The following is a 13,586-nucleotide window of genomic DNA, read 5'->3' as shown; positions in this document are numbered from 1 at the left end:
GAGGAACACCAGCTCAGAAGAGCCATAACTCGCGATCCAACCGTCGGATCGCGCCCAGATTTTTACAGGAGCTTCCGAAGTCCGATTCCCTTATAGTAGCAATGGAATCGCTACGCAGACCGCCGTTTCTTTAGGTCATGACGTCATCGCCCCGGAGCCACGGGCCTTTCTCTCTTCTGCCCCGTCTCTTTCTCATCTCGGGCGACTCACCGCGCCCCACCTTTCGGGGGGCACGGGACACCATCCAGGAAAGGAAAGGTGAGGAAATAACGGGAAGGGGAGCAGGAGATCAAAAAAAGAAGGGTCGGGGAACTAGCAAAAAGATGGGGTGCAACACGAGGACTTCCCAGGAGGTCACCTATCCTAGTACTACTCTCGCCCAAGCACGTTTAACTGCGGAGTTCTGATGGGATCCGGTGCATTAGTGCTGGTATGATCGCACCCGTGAGGCCTGAACGCGCACTTCACATAAGCGCTTCGAACGAGCCGCGCGAGGAGGATGGCAGAGCGATGGCAGACGTCGAGGCGGTCCGACAATCCCTGATTTTGGGAAGCCTGATCGGGACCCCGAAGCGGGCCGGTCCTAGCCGCGGAGGAACACCGACTCAAAAGGGCCATAACTCGCGATCCAACCGTCGGATCGCGCCCAGATTTTTACAGGAGCTTCCGCAGTTCGATTCCCTTATAGTAGCCATGGAATCGCTACGCAGACCGCCGTTTCTTTAGGTCATGACGTCATCGCCCCGGAGCCACGGGCCTTTCTCTCTTCTGCCCCGTCTCTTTCTCATCTCGGGCGACTCACCGCGCCCCACCTTTCGGGGGGCACGGGACACCATCCAGGAAAGGAAAGGTGAGGAAATAACGGGAAGGGGAGCAGGAGATCAAAAAAAGAAGGGTCGGGGAACTAGCAAAAAGATGGGGTGCAACACGAGGACTTCCCAGGAGGTCACCTATCCTAGTACTACTCTCGCCCAAGCACGTTTAACTGCGGAGTTCTGATGGGATCCGGTGCATTAGTGCTGGTATGATCGCACCCGTGAGGCCTGAACGCGCACTTCACATAAGCGCTTCGAACGAGCCGCGCGAGGAGGAGGGCAGAGCGATGGCAGACGTCGAGGCGGTCCGACAATCCCTGATTTTGGGAAGCCTGATCGGGACCCCGAAGCGGGCCGGTCCTAGCCGCGGAGGAACACCGACTCAAAAGGGCCATAACTCGCGATCCAACCGTCGGATCGCGCCCAGATTTTTACAGGAGCTTCCGAAGTCCGATTCCCTTATAGTAGCCATGGAATCGCTACGCAGACCGCCGGTTCTTTAGATCATGACGTCATCGCCCCGGAGCCACGGGCCTTTCACTCTTCTGCCCTGTCTCTTTCTCATCTCGGGCGACTCACCGCGCCCCTCCTCCCGGGGGGCACGGGACGACGTGCGGGAAAGGAAAGGTGAGGAAATAACGGGAAGGGGAGCAGGAGATCAAAAAAAGAAGGGTCGGGGAACTAGCAAAAAGATGGGGTGCAACACGAGGACTTCCCAGGAGGTCACCCATCCTAGTACTACTCTCGCCCAAGCACGTTTAACTGCGGAGTTCTGATGGGATCCGGTGCATTAGTGCTGGTATGATCGCACCCGTGAGTCCATGATCGGGCACTTCCTATAACCGCTTCGAAGGAGCCGCGCGAGGAGGAGGGCAGAGCGATGGGACGCGTCGAGGCGGTCCGACAATCGCCGGTTTTGGGAAGCATGACCGGGACCCCGAAGCCGGCCGGTCCGAGCCGCGCAGGAACACCGGCTCAAAAGGGCCATAACTCGCGATCCAACCGTCGGATCGCGCCCAGATTTTTACAGGAGCTTCCGAAGTCCGATTCCCTTATAGTAGCCATGGAATCGCTACGCAGACCGCCGGTTCTTTAGATCATGACGTCATCGCCCCGGAGCCACGGGCCTTTCACTCTTCTGCCCTGTCTCTTTCTCATCTCGGGCGACTCACCGCGGCCCTCCTCCCGGGGGGCACGGGACGACGTGCGGGAAAGGAAAGGTGAGGAAATAACGGGAACGGGAGCAGGAGACCAAAAAAAGAAGGGTCGGGGAACTAGCAAAAAGATGGGGTGCAACACGAGGACTTCCCAGGACGTCACCCAGCCTAGTACTACTCTCGCCCAAGCACGTTTAACTGCGGAGTTCTGATGGGATCCGGTGCATTAGTGCTGGTATAAACGCACCCGTTAGGCCTGAACGCGCACTTCCCATAAGCGCTTCGAACGAGCCGCGCGAGGAGGAAGGCAGAGCGATGGCAGGCGTCGAGGCGGTCCGACAATCCCTGATTTTGGGAAGCCTGACCGGGACCCCGAAGCGGGCCGGTCCGAACCGCGGAGGAACACCGGCTCAGAAGGGCCATAACTCGCGATCCAACCGTCGGATCGCGCCCAGATTTTTACAGGAGCTTCCGCAGTCCGATTCCCTTATAGTAGCAATGGAATCGCTACGCAGACCGCCGGTTCTTTAGATCATGACGTCATCGCCCCGGAACCAGGGGCCTTTCACTCTTCTACCCTTTCCCTTTCTCCTCTCGGGCGACTCACCGCGCCCCACCTCTCGGGGGGCACGGGACACCATCCAGGAAAGGAAAGGTGAGGAAATAACGGGAAGGGGAGCAGGAGATCAAAAAAAGAGGGTCGGGGAACTAGCAAAAAGATGGGGTGCAACACGAGGACTTCCCAGGAGGTCACCCATCCTAGTACTACTCTCGCCCAAGCACGTTTAACTACGGAGTTCTGATGGGATCCGGTGCATTAGTGCTGGTATGATCGCACCCGTGAGTCCATGAACGGGCACTTCCTATAACCGCTTCGAAGGAGCCGCGCGAGGAGGATGGCAGAGCGATGGGACGCGTCGAGGCGGTCCGACAATCGCCAGTTTTGGGAAGCCTGACCAGGACCCCGAAGCGGGCCGATCCGAAAAGGCGGAGGAACACCAGCTCAGAAGAGCCATAACTCGCGATCCAACCGTCGGATCGCGCCCAGATTTTTACAGGAGCTTCCGAAGTCCGATTCCCTTATAGTAGCAATGGAATCGCTACGCAGACCGCCGTTTCTTTAGGTCATGACGTCATCGCCCTGGAGCCACGGGCCTTTCTCTCTTCTGCCCCGTCTCTTTCTCATCTCGGGCGACTCACCGCGCCCCACCTTTCGGGGGGCACGGGACACCATCCAGGAAAGGAAAGGTGAGGAAATAACGGGAAGGGGAGCAGGAGATCAAAAAAAGAAGGGTCGGGGAACTAGCAAAAAGATGGGGTGCAACACGAGGACTTCCCAGGAGGTCACCTATCCTAGTACTACTCTCGCCCAAGCACGTTTAACTGCGGAGTTCTGATGGGATCCGGTGCATTAGTGCTGGTATGATCGCACCCGTGAGGCCTGAACGCGCACTTCACATAAGCGCTTCGAACGAGCCGCGCGAGGAGGATGGCAGAGCGATGGCAGACGTCGAGGCGGTCCGACAATCCCTGATTTTGGGAAGCCTGATCGGGACCCCGAAGCGGGCCGGTCCTAGCCGCGGAGGAACACCGACTCAAAAGGGCCATAACTCGCGATCCAACCGTCGGATCGCGCCCAGATTTTTACAGGAGCTTCCGCAGTTCGATTCCCTTATAGTAGCAATGGAATCGCTACGCAGACCGCCGGTTCTTTAGATCATGACGTCATCGCCCCGTACCCAGGGGCATTTCACTCTTCTACCCTTTCCCTTTCTCCTCTCGGGCGACTCACCGCGCCCCACCTCTCAGGGGGCACGGGACGACGTGCGGGAAGGGAAAGGTGAGGAAATAACGGGAAGGGGAGCAGGAGATCAAAAAAAGAAGGGTCGGGGAACTAGCAAAAAGATGGGGTGCAACACGAGGACTTCCCAGGAGGTCACCCATCCTAGTACTACTCTCGCCCAAGCACGTTTAACTACGGAGTTCTGATGGGATCCGGTGCATTAGTGCTGGTATGATCGCACCCGTGAGTCCATGAACGGGCACTTCCTATAACCGCTTCGAAGGAGCCGCGCGAGGAGGATGGCAAAGCGATGGGACGCGTCGAGGCGGTCCGACAATCGCCGGTTTTGGGAAGCCTGACCGGGACCCCGAAGCGGGCCGCTCCGAAAAGGCGGAGGAACACCGGCTCAAAAGGGCCATAACTCGCGATCCAACCGTCGGATCGCGCCCAGATTTTTACAGGAGCTCCCGCAGTCCGATTCCCTTATAGTAGCAATGGAATCGCTACGCAGACCGCCGGTTCTTTAGATCATGACGTCATCGCCCCGGACCCAGGGGCCTTTCACTCTTCTACCCTTTCCTTTTCTCCTCTCGGGCGACTCACCGCGCCCCACCTCTCGGGGGGCACGGGACACCATCCAGGAAAGAAAAGGTGAGGAAATAACGGGAAGGGGAGCAGGAGATCAAAAAAAGAAGGGTCGGGGAACTAGCAAAAAGATGGGGTGCAACACGAGGACTTCCCAGGAGGTCACCCATCCTAGTACTACTCTCGCCCAAGCACGTTTAACTGCGAAGTTCTGATGGGATCCGGTGCATTAGTGCTGGTATGATCGCACCCGTGAGTCCATGAACGGGCACTTCCTATAACCGCTTCGAAGGAGCCACGCGAGGAGGATGGCAGAGCGATGGGACGCGTCGAGGCGGTCCGACAATCGCCGGGTTTGGGAAGCCTGACCGGGACCCCGAAGCAGGCCGGTCCGAACCGCGGAGGAACACCGGCTCAGAAGGGCCATAACTCGCGATCCAACCGTCGGATCGCGCCCAGATTTTTACAGGAGCTTCCGCAATCCGATTCCCTTATAGTAGCAATGGAATCGCTACGCAGACCGCCGGTTCTTTAGATCATGACGTCATCGCCCCGGACCCAGGGGCCTTTCACTCTTCTGCCCTGTCTTTTTCTCATCTCGGGCGACTCACCGCGCCCCTCCTCCCGGGGGGCACGGGACGACGTGCGGGAAAGGAAAGGTGAGGAAATAACGGGAAGGGGAGCAGGAGACCAAAAAAAGAAGGGTCGGGGAACTAGCAAAAAGATGGGGTGCAACACGAGGACTTCCCAGGAGGTCACCCAGCCTAGTACTACTCTCGCCCAAGCACGTTTAACTGCGGAGTTGTGATGGGATCCGGTGCATTAGTGCTGGTATGATCGTACCCGTGAGTCCATGAACGGGCACTTCCTATAACCGCTTCGAAGGAGCCGCGCGAGGAGGATGGCAGAGCGATGGGACGCGTCGAGGCGGTCCGCCAATCGCCGGTTTTGGGAAGCATTACCGGGACCCCGAAGCAGGCCGGTCCGAACCGCGCAGGAACACCGGCTCAAAAGGGCCATAACTCGCGTTCCAACCGTCGGATCGCGCCCAGATTTTTACAGGAGCTTCCGAAGTCCGATTCCCTTATAGTAGCAATGGAATCGCTACGCAGACCGCCGGTTCTTTAGATCATGACGTCATCGCCCCGGAGCCACGGGCCTTTCACTCTTCTGCCCTGTCTTTTTCTCATCTCGGGCGACTCACCGCGCCCCTCCTCCCGGGGGGCACGGGACGACGTGCGGGAAAGGAAAGGTGAGGAAATAACGGGAAGGGGAGCAGGAGACCAAAAAAAGAAGGGTCGGGGAACTAGCAAAAAGATGGGGTGCAACACGAGGACTTCCCAGGAGGTCACCCAGCCTAGTACTACTCTCGCCCAAGCACGTTTAACTGCGGAGTTCTGATGGGATCCGGTGCATTAGTGCTGGTATGATCGCACCCGTGAGGCCTATGAACGGGCACTTCCTATAACCGCTTCGAAGGAGCCGCGCGAGGAGGATGGCAGAGCGATGGGACGCGTCGAGGCGGTCCGACAATCGCCGGTTTTGGGAAGCCTGACCGGGACCCCGAAGCAGGCCGGTCCGAACCGCGGAGGAACACCGGCTCAAAAGGGCCATAACTCGCGATCCAATCGTCGGATCGCGCCTAGATTTTTACAGGAGCTTCCGCAGTCCGATTCCCTTATAGTAGCAATGGAATCGCTACGCAGACCGCCGGTTCTTTAGATCATGATGTCATCGCCCCGGACCTAGGGGCCTTTCACTCTTCTACCCTTTCCTTTTCTCCTCTCGGGCGACTCACCGCGCCCCACCTCTCGGGGGGCACGGGACACCATCCAGGAAAGAAAAGGTGAGGAAATAACGGGAAGGGGAGCAGGAGATCAAAAAAAGAAGGGTCGGGGAACTAGCAAAAAGATGGGGTGCAACACGAGGACTTCCCAGGAGGTCACCCATCCTGGTACTACTCTCGCCCAAGCACGTTTAACTGCGAAGTTCCGATGGGATCCGGTGCATTAGTGCTGGTATGATCGCACCCGTGAGTCCATGAACGGGCACTTCCTATAACCGCTTCGAAGGAGCCACGCGAGGAGGATGGCAGAGCGATGGGACGCGTCGAGGCGGTCCGACAATCGCCGGGTTTGGGAAGCCTGACCGGGACCCCGAAGCAGGCCGGTCCGAACCGCGGAGGAACACCGGCTCAAAAGGGCCATAACTCGCGATCCAACCGTCGGATCGCGCCCAGATTTTTACAGGAGCTTCCGCAATCCGATTCCCTTATAGTAGCAATGGAATCGCTACGCAGACCGCCGGTTCTTTAGATCATGACGTCATCGCCCCGGACCCAGGGGCCTTTCACTCTTCTGCCCTGTCTTTTTCTCATCTCGGGCGACTCACCGCGCCCCTCCTCCCGGGGGGCACGGGACGACGTGCGGGAAAGGAAAGGTGAGGAAATAACGGGAAGGGGAGCAGGAGACCAAAAAAAGAAGGGTCGGGGAACTAGCAAAAAGATGGGGTGCAACACGAGGACTTCCCAGGAGGTCACCCAGCCTAGTACTACTCTCGCCCAAGCACGTTTAACTGCGGAGTTCTGATGGGATCCGGTGCATTAGTGCTGGTATGATCGTACCCGTGAGTCCATGAACGGGCACTTCCTATAACCGCTTCGAAGGAGCCGCGCGAGGAGGATGGCAGAGCGATGGGACGCGTCGAGGCGGTCCGCCAATCGCCGGTTTTGGGAAGCATTACCGGGACCCCGAAGCAGGCCGGTCCGAACCGCGCAGGAACACCGGCTCAAAAGGGCCATAACTCGCGTTCCAACCGTCGGATCGCGCCCAGATTTTTACAGGAGCTTCCGAAGTCCGATTCCCTTATAGTAGCAATGGAATCGCTACGCAGACCGCCGGTTCTTTAGATCATGACGTCATCGCCCCGGAGCCACAGGCCTTTCACTCTTCTGCCCTGTCTTTTTCTCATCTCGGGCGACTCACCGCGCCCCTCCTCCCGGGGGGCACGGGACGACGTGCGGGAAAGGAAAGGTGAGGAAATAACGGGAAGGGGAGCAGGAGACCAAAAAAAGAAGGGTCGGGGAACTAGCAAAAAGATGGGGTGCAACACGAGGACTTCCCAGGAGGTCACCCAGCCTAGTACTACTCTCGCCCAAGCACGTTTAACTGCGGAGTTCTGATGGGATCCGGTGCATTAGTGCTGGTATGATCGCACCCGTGAGGCCTATGAACGGGCACTTCCTATAACCGCTTCGAAGGAGCCGCGCGAGGAGGATGGCAGAGCGATGGGACGCGTCGAGGCGGTCCGACAATCGCCGGTTTTGGGAAGCCTGACCGGGACCCCGAAGCAGGCCGGTCCGAACCGCGGAGGAACACCGGCTCAAAAGGGCCATAACTCGCGATCCAATCGTCGGATCGCGCCTAGATTTTTACAGGAGCTTCCGCAGTCCGATTCCCTTATAGTAGCAATGGAATCGCTACGCAGACCGCCGGTTCTTTAGATCATGATGTCATCGCCCCGGACCTAGGGGCCTTTCACTCTTCTACCCTTTCCTTTTCTCCTCTCGGGCGACTCACCGCGCCCCACCTCTCGGGGGGCACGGGACACCATCCAGGAAAGAAAAGGTGAGGAAATAACGGGAAGGGGAGCAGGAGATCAAAAAAAGAAGGGTCGGGGAACTAGCAAAAAGATGGGGTGCAACACGAGGACTTCCCAGGAGGTCACCCATCCTGGTACTACTCTCGCCCAAGCACGTTTAATTGCGAAGTTCTGATGGGATCCGGTGCATTAGTGCTGGTATGATCGCACCCGTGAGTCCATGAACGGGCACTTCCTATAACCGCTTCGAAGGAGCCACGCGAGGAGGATGGCAGAGCGATGGGACGCGTCGAGGCGGTCCGACAATCGCCGGGTTTGGGAAGCCTGACCGGGACCCCGAAGCAGGCCGGTCCGAACCGCGGAGGAACACCGGCTCAAAAGGGCCATAACTCGCGATCCAACCGTCGGATCGCGCCCAGATTTTTACAGGAGCTCCCGCAGTCCGATTCCCTTATAGTAGCAATGGAATCGCTACGCAGACCGCCGGTTCTTTAGATCATGACGTCATCGCCCCGGACCCAGGGGCCTTTCACTCTTCTGCCCTGTCTCTTTCTCCTCTCGGGCGACTCACCGCGCCCCACCTCTCGGGGGGCACGGGACACCATCCAGGAAAGAAAAGGTGAGGAAATAACGGGAAGGGGAGCAGGAGATCAAAAAAAGAAGGGTCGGGGAACTAGCAAAAAGATGGGGTGCAACACGAGGACTTCCCAGGAGGTCACCCATCCTAGTACTACTCTCGCCCAAGCACGTTTAACTGCGAAGTTCTGATGGGATCCGGTGCATTAGTGCTGGTATGATCGCACCCGTGAGTCCATGAACGGGCACTTCCTATAACCGCTTCGAAGGAGCCACGCGAGGAGGATGGCAGAGCGATGGGACGCGTCGAGGCGGTCCGACAATCGCCGGGTTTGGGAAGCCTGACCGGGACCCCGAAGCAGGCCGGTCCGAACCGCGGAGGAACACCGGCTCAAAAGGGCCATAACTCGCGATCCAACCGTCGGATCGCGCCCAGATTTTTACAGGAGCTTCCGCAATCCGATTCCCTTATAGTAGCAATGGAATCGCTACGCAGACCGCCGGTTCTTTAGATCATGACGTCATCGCCCCGGACCCAGGGGCCTTTCACTCTTCTGCCCTGTCTTTTTCTCATCTCGGGCGACTCACCGCGCCCCTCCTCCCGGGGGGCACGGGACGACGTGCGGGAAAGGAAAGGTGAGGAAATAACGGGAAGGGGAGCAGGAGACCAAAAAAAGAAGGGTCGGGGAACTAGCAAAAAGATGGGGTGCAACACGAGGACTTCCCAGGAGGTCACCCAGCCTAGTACTACTCTCGCCCAAGCACGTTTAACTGCGGAGTTGTGATGGGATCCGGTGCATTAGTGCTGGTATGATCGTACCCGTGAGTCCATGAACGGGCACTTCCTATAACCGCTTCGAAGGAGCCGCGCGAGGAGGATGGCAGAGCGATGGGACGCGTCGAGGCGGTCCGCCAATCGCCGGTTTTGGGAAGCATTACCGGGACCCCGAAGCAGGCCGGTCCGAACCGCGCAGGAACACCGGCTCAAAAGGGCCATAACTCGCGTTCCAACCGTCGGATCGCGCCCAGATTTTTACAGGAGCTTCCGAAGTCCGATTCCCTTATAGTAGCAATGGAATCGCTACGCAGACCGCCGGTTCTTTAGATCATGACGTCATCGCCCCGGAGCCACGGGCCTTTCACTCTTCTGCCCTGTCTTTTTCTCATCTCGGGCGACTCACCGCGCCCCTCCTCCCGGGGGGCACGGGACGACGTGCGGGAAAGGAAAGGTGAGGAAATAACGGGAAGGGGAGCAGGAGACCAAAAAAAGAAGGGTCGGGGAACTAGCAAAAAGATGGGGTGCAACACGAGGACTTCCCAGGAGGTCACCCAGCCTAGTACTACTCTCGCCCAAGCACGTTTAACTGCGGAGTTCTGATGGGATCCGGTGCATTAGTGCTGGTATGATCGCACCCGTGAGGCCTATGAACGGGCACTTCCTATAACCGCTTCGAAGGAGCCGCGCGAGGAGGATGGCAGAGCGATGGGACGCGTCGAGGCGGTCCGACAATCGCCGGTTTTGGGAAGCCTGACCGGGACCCCGAAGCAGGCCGGTCCGAACCGCGGAGGAACACCGGCTCAAAAGGGCCATAACTCGCGATCCAATCGTCGGATCGCGCCTAGATTTTTACAGGAGCTTCCGCAGTCCGATTCCCTTATAGTAGCAATGGAATCGCTACGCAGACCGCCGGTTCTTTAGATCATGATGTCATCGCCCCGGACCTAGGGGCCTTTCACTCTTCTACCCTTTCCTTTTCTCCTCTCGGGCGACTCACCGCGCCCCACCTCTCGGGGGGCACGGGACACCATCCAGGAAAGAAAAGGTGAGGAAATAACGGGAAGGGGAGCAGGAGATCAAAAAAAGAAGGGTCGGGGAACTAGCAAAAAGATGGGGTGCAACACGAGGACTTCCCAGGAGGTCACCCATCCTGGTACTACTCTCGCCCAAGCACGTTTAACTGCGAAGTTCTGATGGGATCCGGTGCATTAGTGCTGGTATGATCGCACCCGTGAGTCCATGAACGGGCACTTCCTATAACCGCTTCGAAGGAGCCACGCGAGGAGGATGGCAGAGCGATGGGACGCGTCGAGGCGGTCCGACAATCGCCGGGTTTGGGAAGCCTGACCGGGACCCCGAAGCAGGCCGGTCCGAACCGCGGAGGAACACCGGCTCAAAAGGGCCATAACTCGCGATCCAACCGTCGGATCGCGCCCAGATTTTTACAGGAGCTTCCGCAGTCCGATTCCCTTATAGTAGCAATGGAATCGCTACGCAGACCGCCGGTTCTTTAGATCATGACGTCATCGCCCCGGACCCAGGGGCCTTTCACTCTTCTACCCTTTCCCTTTCTCCTCTCGGGTGACTCACCGCGCCCCACCTCTCGGGAGGCGCGGGACACCATCCAGGAAAGGAAAGGTGAGGAAATAACGGGAAGGGGAGCAGGAGACCAAAAAAAGAAGGGTCGGGGAACTAGCAAAAAGATGGGGTGCAACACGAGGACTTCCCCGGAGGTCACCCAGCCTAGTACTACTCTCGCCCAAGCACGTTTAACTGCGGAGTTGTGATGGGATCCGGTGCATTAGTGCTGGTATGATCGTACCCGTGAGTCCATGAACGGGCACTTCCTATAACCGCTTCGAAGGAGCCGCGCGAGGAGGATGGCAGAGCGATGGGACGCGTCGAGGCGGTCCGCCAATTGCCGGTTTTGGGAAGCATTACCGGGACCCCGAAGCAGGCCGGTCCGAACCGCGCAGGAACACCGGCTCAAAAGGGCCATAACTCGCGTTCCAACCGTCGGATCGCGCCCAGATTTTTACAGGAGCTTCCGAAGTCCGATTCCCTTATAGTAGCAATGGAATCGCTACGCAGACCGCCGGATCTTTAAATCATGACGTCATCGCCCCGGAGCCACGGGCCTTTCACTCTTCTGCCCTGTCTTTTTCTCATCTCGGGCGACTCACCGCGCCCCTCCTCCCGGGGGGCACGGGACGACGTGCGGGAAAGGAAAGGTGAGGAAATAACGGGAAGGGGAGCAGGAGACCAAAAAAAGAAGGGTCGGGGAACTAGCAAAAAGATGGGGTGCAACACGAGGACTTCCCAGGAGGTCACCCAGCCTAGTACTACTCTCGCCCAAGCACGTTTAACTGCGGAGTTCTGATGGGATCCGGTGCATTAGTGCTGGTATGATTGTACCCGTGAGTCCATGAACGGGCACTTCCTATAACCGCTTCGAAGGAGCCGCGCGAGGAGGAGGGCAGAGCGATGGGACGCGTCGAGGCGGTCCGACAATCGCCGGTTTTGGGAAGCATGACCGGGACCCCGAAGCCGGCCGGTCCGAGCCGCGCAGGAACACCGGCTCAAAAGGGCCATAACTCGCGATCCAACCGTCGGATCGCGCCCAGATTTTTACAGGAGCTTCCGAAGTCCGATTCCCTTATAGTAGCAATGGAATCGCTACGCAGACCGCCGGTTCTTTAGATCATGACGTCATCGCCCCGGAGCCACGGGCCTTTCACTCTTCTGCCCTGTCTTTTTCTCATCTCGGGCGACTCACCGCGCCCCTCCTCCCGGGGGGCACGGGACGACGTGCGGGAAAGGAAAGGTGAGGAAATAACGGGAAGGGGAGCAGGAGACCAAAAAAAGAAGGGTCGGGGAACTAGCAAAAAGATGGGGTGCAACACGAGGACTTCCCAGGAGGTCACCCAGCCTAGTACTACTCTCGCCCAAGCACGTTTAACTGCGGAGTTCTGATGGGATCCGGTGCATTAGTGCTGGTATGATCGTACCCGTGAGTCCATGAACGGGCACTTCCTATAACCGCTTCGAAGGAGCCGCGCGAGGAGGAGGGCAGAGCGATGGGACGCGTCGAGGCGGTCCGACAATCGCCGGTTTTGGGAAGCATGACCGGGACCCCGAAGCAGGCCGGTCCGAACCGCGCAGGAACACCGGCTCAAAAGGGCCATAACTCGCGTTCCAACCGTCGGATCGCGCCCAGATTTTTACAGGAGCTTCCGAAGTCCGATTCCCTTATAGTAGCAATGGAATCGCTACGCAGACCGCCGGATCTTTAAATCATGACGTCATCGCCCCGGAGCCACGGGCCTTTCACTCTTCTGCCCTGTCTTTTTCTCATCTCGGGCGACTCACCGCGCCCCTCCTCCCGGGGGGCACGGGACGACGTGCGGGAAAGGAAAGGTGAGGAAATAACGGGAAGGGGAGCAGGAGACCAAAAAAAGAAGGGTCGGGGAACTAGCAAAAAGATGGGGTGCAACACGAGGACTTCCCAGGAGGTCACCCAGCCTAGTACTACTCTCGCCCAAGCACGTTTAACTGCGGAGTTCTGATGGGATCCGGTGCATTAGTGCTGGTATGATTGTACCCGTGAGTCCATGAACGGGCACTTCCTATAACCGCTTCGAAGGAGCCGCGCGAGGAGGAGGGCAGAGCGATGGGACGCGTCGAGGCGGTCCGACAATCGCCGGTTTTGGGAAGCATGACCGGGACCCCGAAGCCGGCCGGTCCGAGCCGCGCAGGAACACCGGCTCAAAAGGGCCATAACTCGCGATCCAACCGTCGGATCGCGCCCAGATTTTTACAGGAGCTTCCGAAGTCCGATTCCCTTATAGTAGCAATGGAATCGCTACGCAGACCGCCGGTTCTTTAGATCATGACGTCATCGCCCCGGAGCCACGGGCCTTTCACTCTTCTGCCCTGTCTTTTTCTCATCTCGGGCGACTCACCGCGCCCCTCCTCCCGGGGGGCACGGGACGACGTGCGGGAAAGGAAAGGTGAGGAAATAACGGGAAGGGGAGCAGGAGACCAAAAAAAGAAGGGTCGGGGAACTAGCAAAAAGATGGGGTGCAACACGAGGACTTCCCAGGAGGTCACCCAGCCTAGTACTACTCTCGCCCAAGCACGTTTAACTGCGGAGTTCTGATGGGATCCGGTGCATTAGTGCTGGTATGATCGTACCCGTGAGTCCATGAACGGGCACTTCCTATAACCGCTTCGAAGGAGCCGCGCGAGGAGGAGGGCAGAGCGATGGGACGCGTCGAGGCGGTCCGACAATC

At 58.4% G+C, this 13,586-nt stretch overlaps 23 non-coding genes across 23 annotated transcripts; all 23 read right to left on the bottom strand.

Moving 5' to 3' along the window:
* Positions 1-325: 325 nt before the first annotated feature.
* On the bottom strand, positions 326-444 carry LOC133671983 (5S ribosomal RNA). The gene has a single exon (XR_009834588.1). It is a non-coding gene; the product is annotated as a 5S ribosomal RNA (ribosomal RNA).
* Positions 445-917: 473 nt separating this feature from the next.
* Positions 918-1,036, bottom strand: LOC133671982 (5S ribosomal RNA). Its single transcript, XR_009834587.1, has one exon. It is a non-coding gene; the product is annotated as a 5S ribosomal RNA (ribosomal RNA).
* A 473-nt stretch (positions 1,037-1,509) lies between these two features.
* LOC133671792 (5S ribosomal RNA) lies at positions 1,510-1,628 on the bottom strand. The gene has a single exon (XR_009834405.1). It is a non-coding gene; the product is annotated as a 5S ribosomal RNA (ribosomal RNA).
* Positions 1,629-2,102: 474 nt separating this feature from the next.
* LOC133672131 (5S ribosomal RNA) lies at positions 2,103-2,221 on the bottom strand. The gene has a single exon (XR_009834731.1). It is a non-coding gene; the product is annotated as a 5S ribosomal RNA (ribosomal RNA).
* Positions 2,222-2,693: 472 nt separating this feature from the next.
* Positions 2,694-2,812, bottom strand: LOC133671830 (5S ribosomal RNA). The gene has a single exon (XR_009834441.1). It is a non-coding gene; the product is annotated as a 5S ribosomal RNA (ribosomal RNA).
* Positions 2,813-3,287: 475 nt separating this feature from the next.
* LOC133671981 (5S ribosomal RNA) lies at positions 3,288-3,406 on the bottom strand. Its single transcript, XR_009834586.1, has one exon. It is a non-coding gene; the product is annotated as a 5S ribosomal RNA (ribosomal RNA).
* A 473-nt stretch (positions 3,407-3,879) lies between these two features.
* LOC133671829 (5S ribosomal RNA) lies at positions 3,880-3,998 on the bottom strand. Its single transcript, XR_009834440.1, has one exon. It is a non-coding gene; the product is annotated as a 5S ribosomal RNA (ribosomal RNA).
* A 475-nt stretch (positions 3,999-4,473) lies between these two features.
* Positions 4,474-4,592, bottom strand: LOC133671965 (5S ribosomal RNA). Its single transcript, XR_009834570.1, has one exon. It is a non-coding gene; the product is annotated as a 5S ribosomal RNA (ribosomal RNA).
* Positions 4,593-5,066: 474 nt separating this feature from the next.
* On the bottom strand, positions 5,067-5,185 carry LOC133672147 (5S ribosomal RNA). Its single transcript, XR_009834747.1, has one exon. It is a non-coding gene; the product is annotated as a 5S ribosomal RNA (ribosomal RNA).
* Positions 5,186-5,659: 474 nt separating this feature from the next.
* On the bottom strand, positions 5,660-5,778 carry LOC133671912 (5S ribosomal RNA). Its single transcript, XR_009834521.1, has one exon. It is a non-coding gene; the product is annotated as a 5S ribosomal RNA (ribosomal RNA).
* Positions 5,779-6,253: 475 nt separating this feature from the next.
* Positions 6,254-6,372, bottom strand: LOC133672032 (5S ribosomal RNA). The gene has a single exon (XR_009834634.1). It is a non-coding gene; the product is annotated as a 5S ribosomal RNA (ribosomal RNA).
* A 474-nt stretch (positions 6,373-6,846) lies between these two features.
* On the bottom strand, positions 6,847-6,965 carry LOC133672062 (5S ribosomal RNA). The gene has a single exon (XR_009834663.1). It is a non-coding gene; the product is annotated as a 5S ribosomal RNA (ribosomal RNA).
* A 474-nt stretch (positions 6,966-7,439) lies between these two features.
* On the bottom strand, positions 7,440-7,558 carry LOC133671911 (5S ribosomal RNA). The gene has a single exon (XR_009834520.1). It is a non-coding gene; the product is annotated as a 5S ribosomal RNA (ribosomal RNA).
* Positions 7,559-8,033: 475 nt separating this feature from the next.
* LOC133672086 (5S ribosomal RNA) lies at positions 8,034-8,152 on the bottom strand. The gene has a single exon (XR_009834687.1). It is a non-coding gene; the product is annotated as a 5S ribosomal RNA (ribosomal RNA).
* Positions 8,153-8,626: 474 nt separating this feature from the next.
* On the bottom strand, positions 8,627-8,745 carry LOC133671963 (5S ribosomal RNA). Its single transcript, XR_009834568.1, has one exon. It is a non-coding gene; the product is annotated as a 5S ribosomal RNA (ribosomal RNA).
* Positions 8,746-9,219: 474 nt separating this feature from the next.
* LOC133672146 (5S ribosomal RNA) lies at positions 9,220-9,338 on the bottom strand. Its single transcript, XR_009834746.1, has one exon. It is a non-coding gene; the product is annotated as a 5S ribosomal RNA (ribosomal RNA).
* A 474-nt stretch (positions 9,339-9,812) lies between these two features.
* LOC133671910 (5S ribosomal RNA) lies at positions 9,813-9,931 on the bottom strand. Its single transcript, XR_009834519.1, has one exon. It is a non-coding gene; the product is annotated as a 5S ribosomal RNA (ribosomal RNA).
* Positions 9,932-10,406: 475 nt separating this feature from the next.
* Positions 10,407-10,525, bottom strand: LOC133671986 (5S ribosomal RNA). Its single transcript, XR_009834590.1, has one exon. It is a non-coding gene; the product is annotated as a 5S ribosomal RNA (ribosomal RNA).
* Positions 10,526-10,999: 474 nt separating this feature from the next.
* Positions 11,000-11,118, bottom strand: LOC133672181 (5S ribosomal RNA). Its single transcript, XR_009834778.1, has one exon. It is a non-coding gene; the product is annotated as a 5S ribosomal RNA (ribosomal RNA).
* Positions 11,119-11,592: 474 nt separating this feature from the next.
* LOC133672065 (5S ribosomal RNA) lies at positions 11,593-11,711 on the bottom strand. The gene has a single exon (XR_009834666.1). It is a non-coding gene; the product is annotated as a 5S ribosomal RNA (ribosomal RNA).
* Positions 11,712-12,185: 474 nt separating this feature from the next.
* On the bottom strand, positions 12,186-12,304 carry LOC133672061 (5S ribosomal RNA). Its single transcript, XR_009834662.1, has one exon. It is a non-coding gene; the product is annotated as a 5S ribosomal RNA (ribosomal RNA).
* A 474-nt stretch (positions 12,305-12,778) lies between these two features.
* On the bottom strand, positions 12,779-12,897 carry LOC133672064 (5S ribosomal RNA). Its single transcript, XR_009834665.1, has one exon. It is a non-coding gene; the product is annotated as a 5S ribosomal RNA (ribosomal RNA).
* Positions 12,898-13,371: 474 nt separating this feature from the next.
* On the bottom strand, positions 13,372-13,490 carry LOC133672060 (5S ribosomal RNA). The gene has a single exon (XR_009834661.1). It is a non-coding gene; the product is annotated as a 5S ribosomal RNA (ribosomal RNA).
* Positions 13,491-13,586: the final 96 nt, after the last annotated feature.

Source organism: Populus nigra, chromosome 13 (assembly GCF_951802175.1).
Source record: "Populus nigra chromosome 13, ddPopNigr1.1, whole genome shotgun sequence".
Lineage (NCBI taxonomy): Eukaryota > Viridiplantae > Streptophyta > Magnoliopsida > Malpighiales > Salicaceae > Populus > Populus nigra.
The sequence above is the reverse complement of the archived record's forward strand: the minus strand, read 5'-3'. Positions and strand labels throughout refer to the sequence as shown.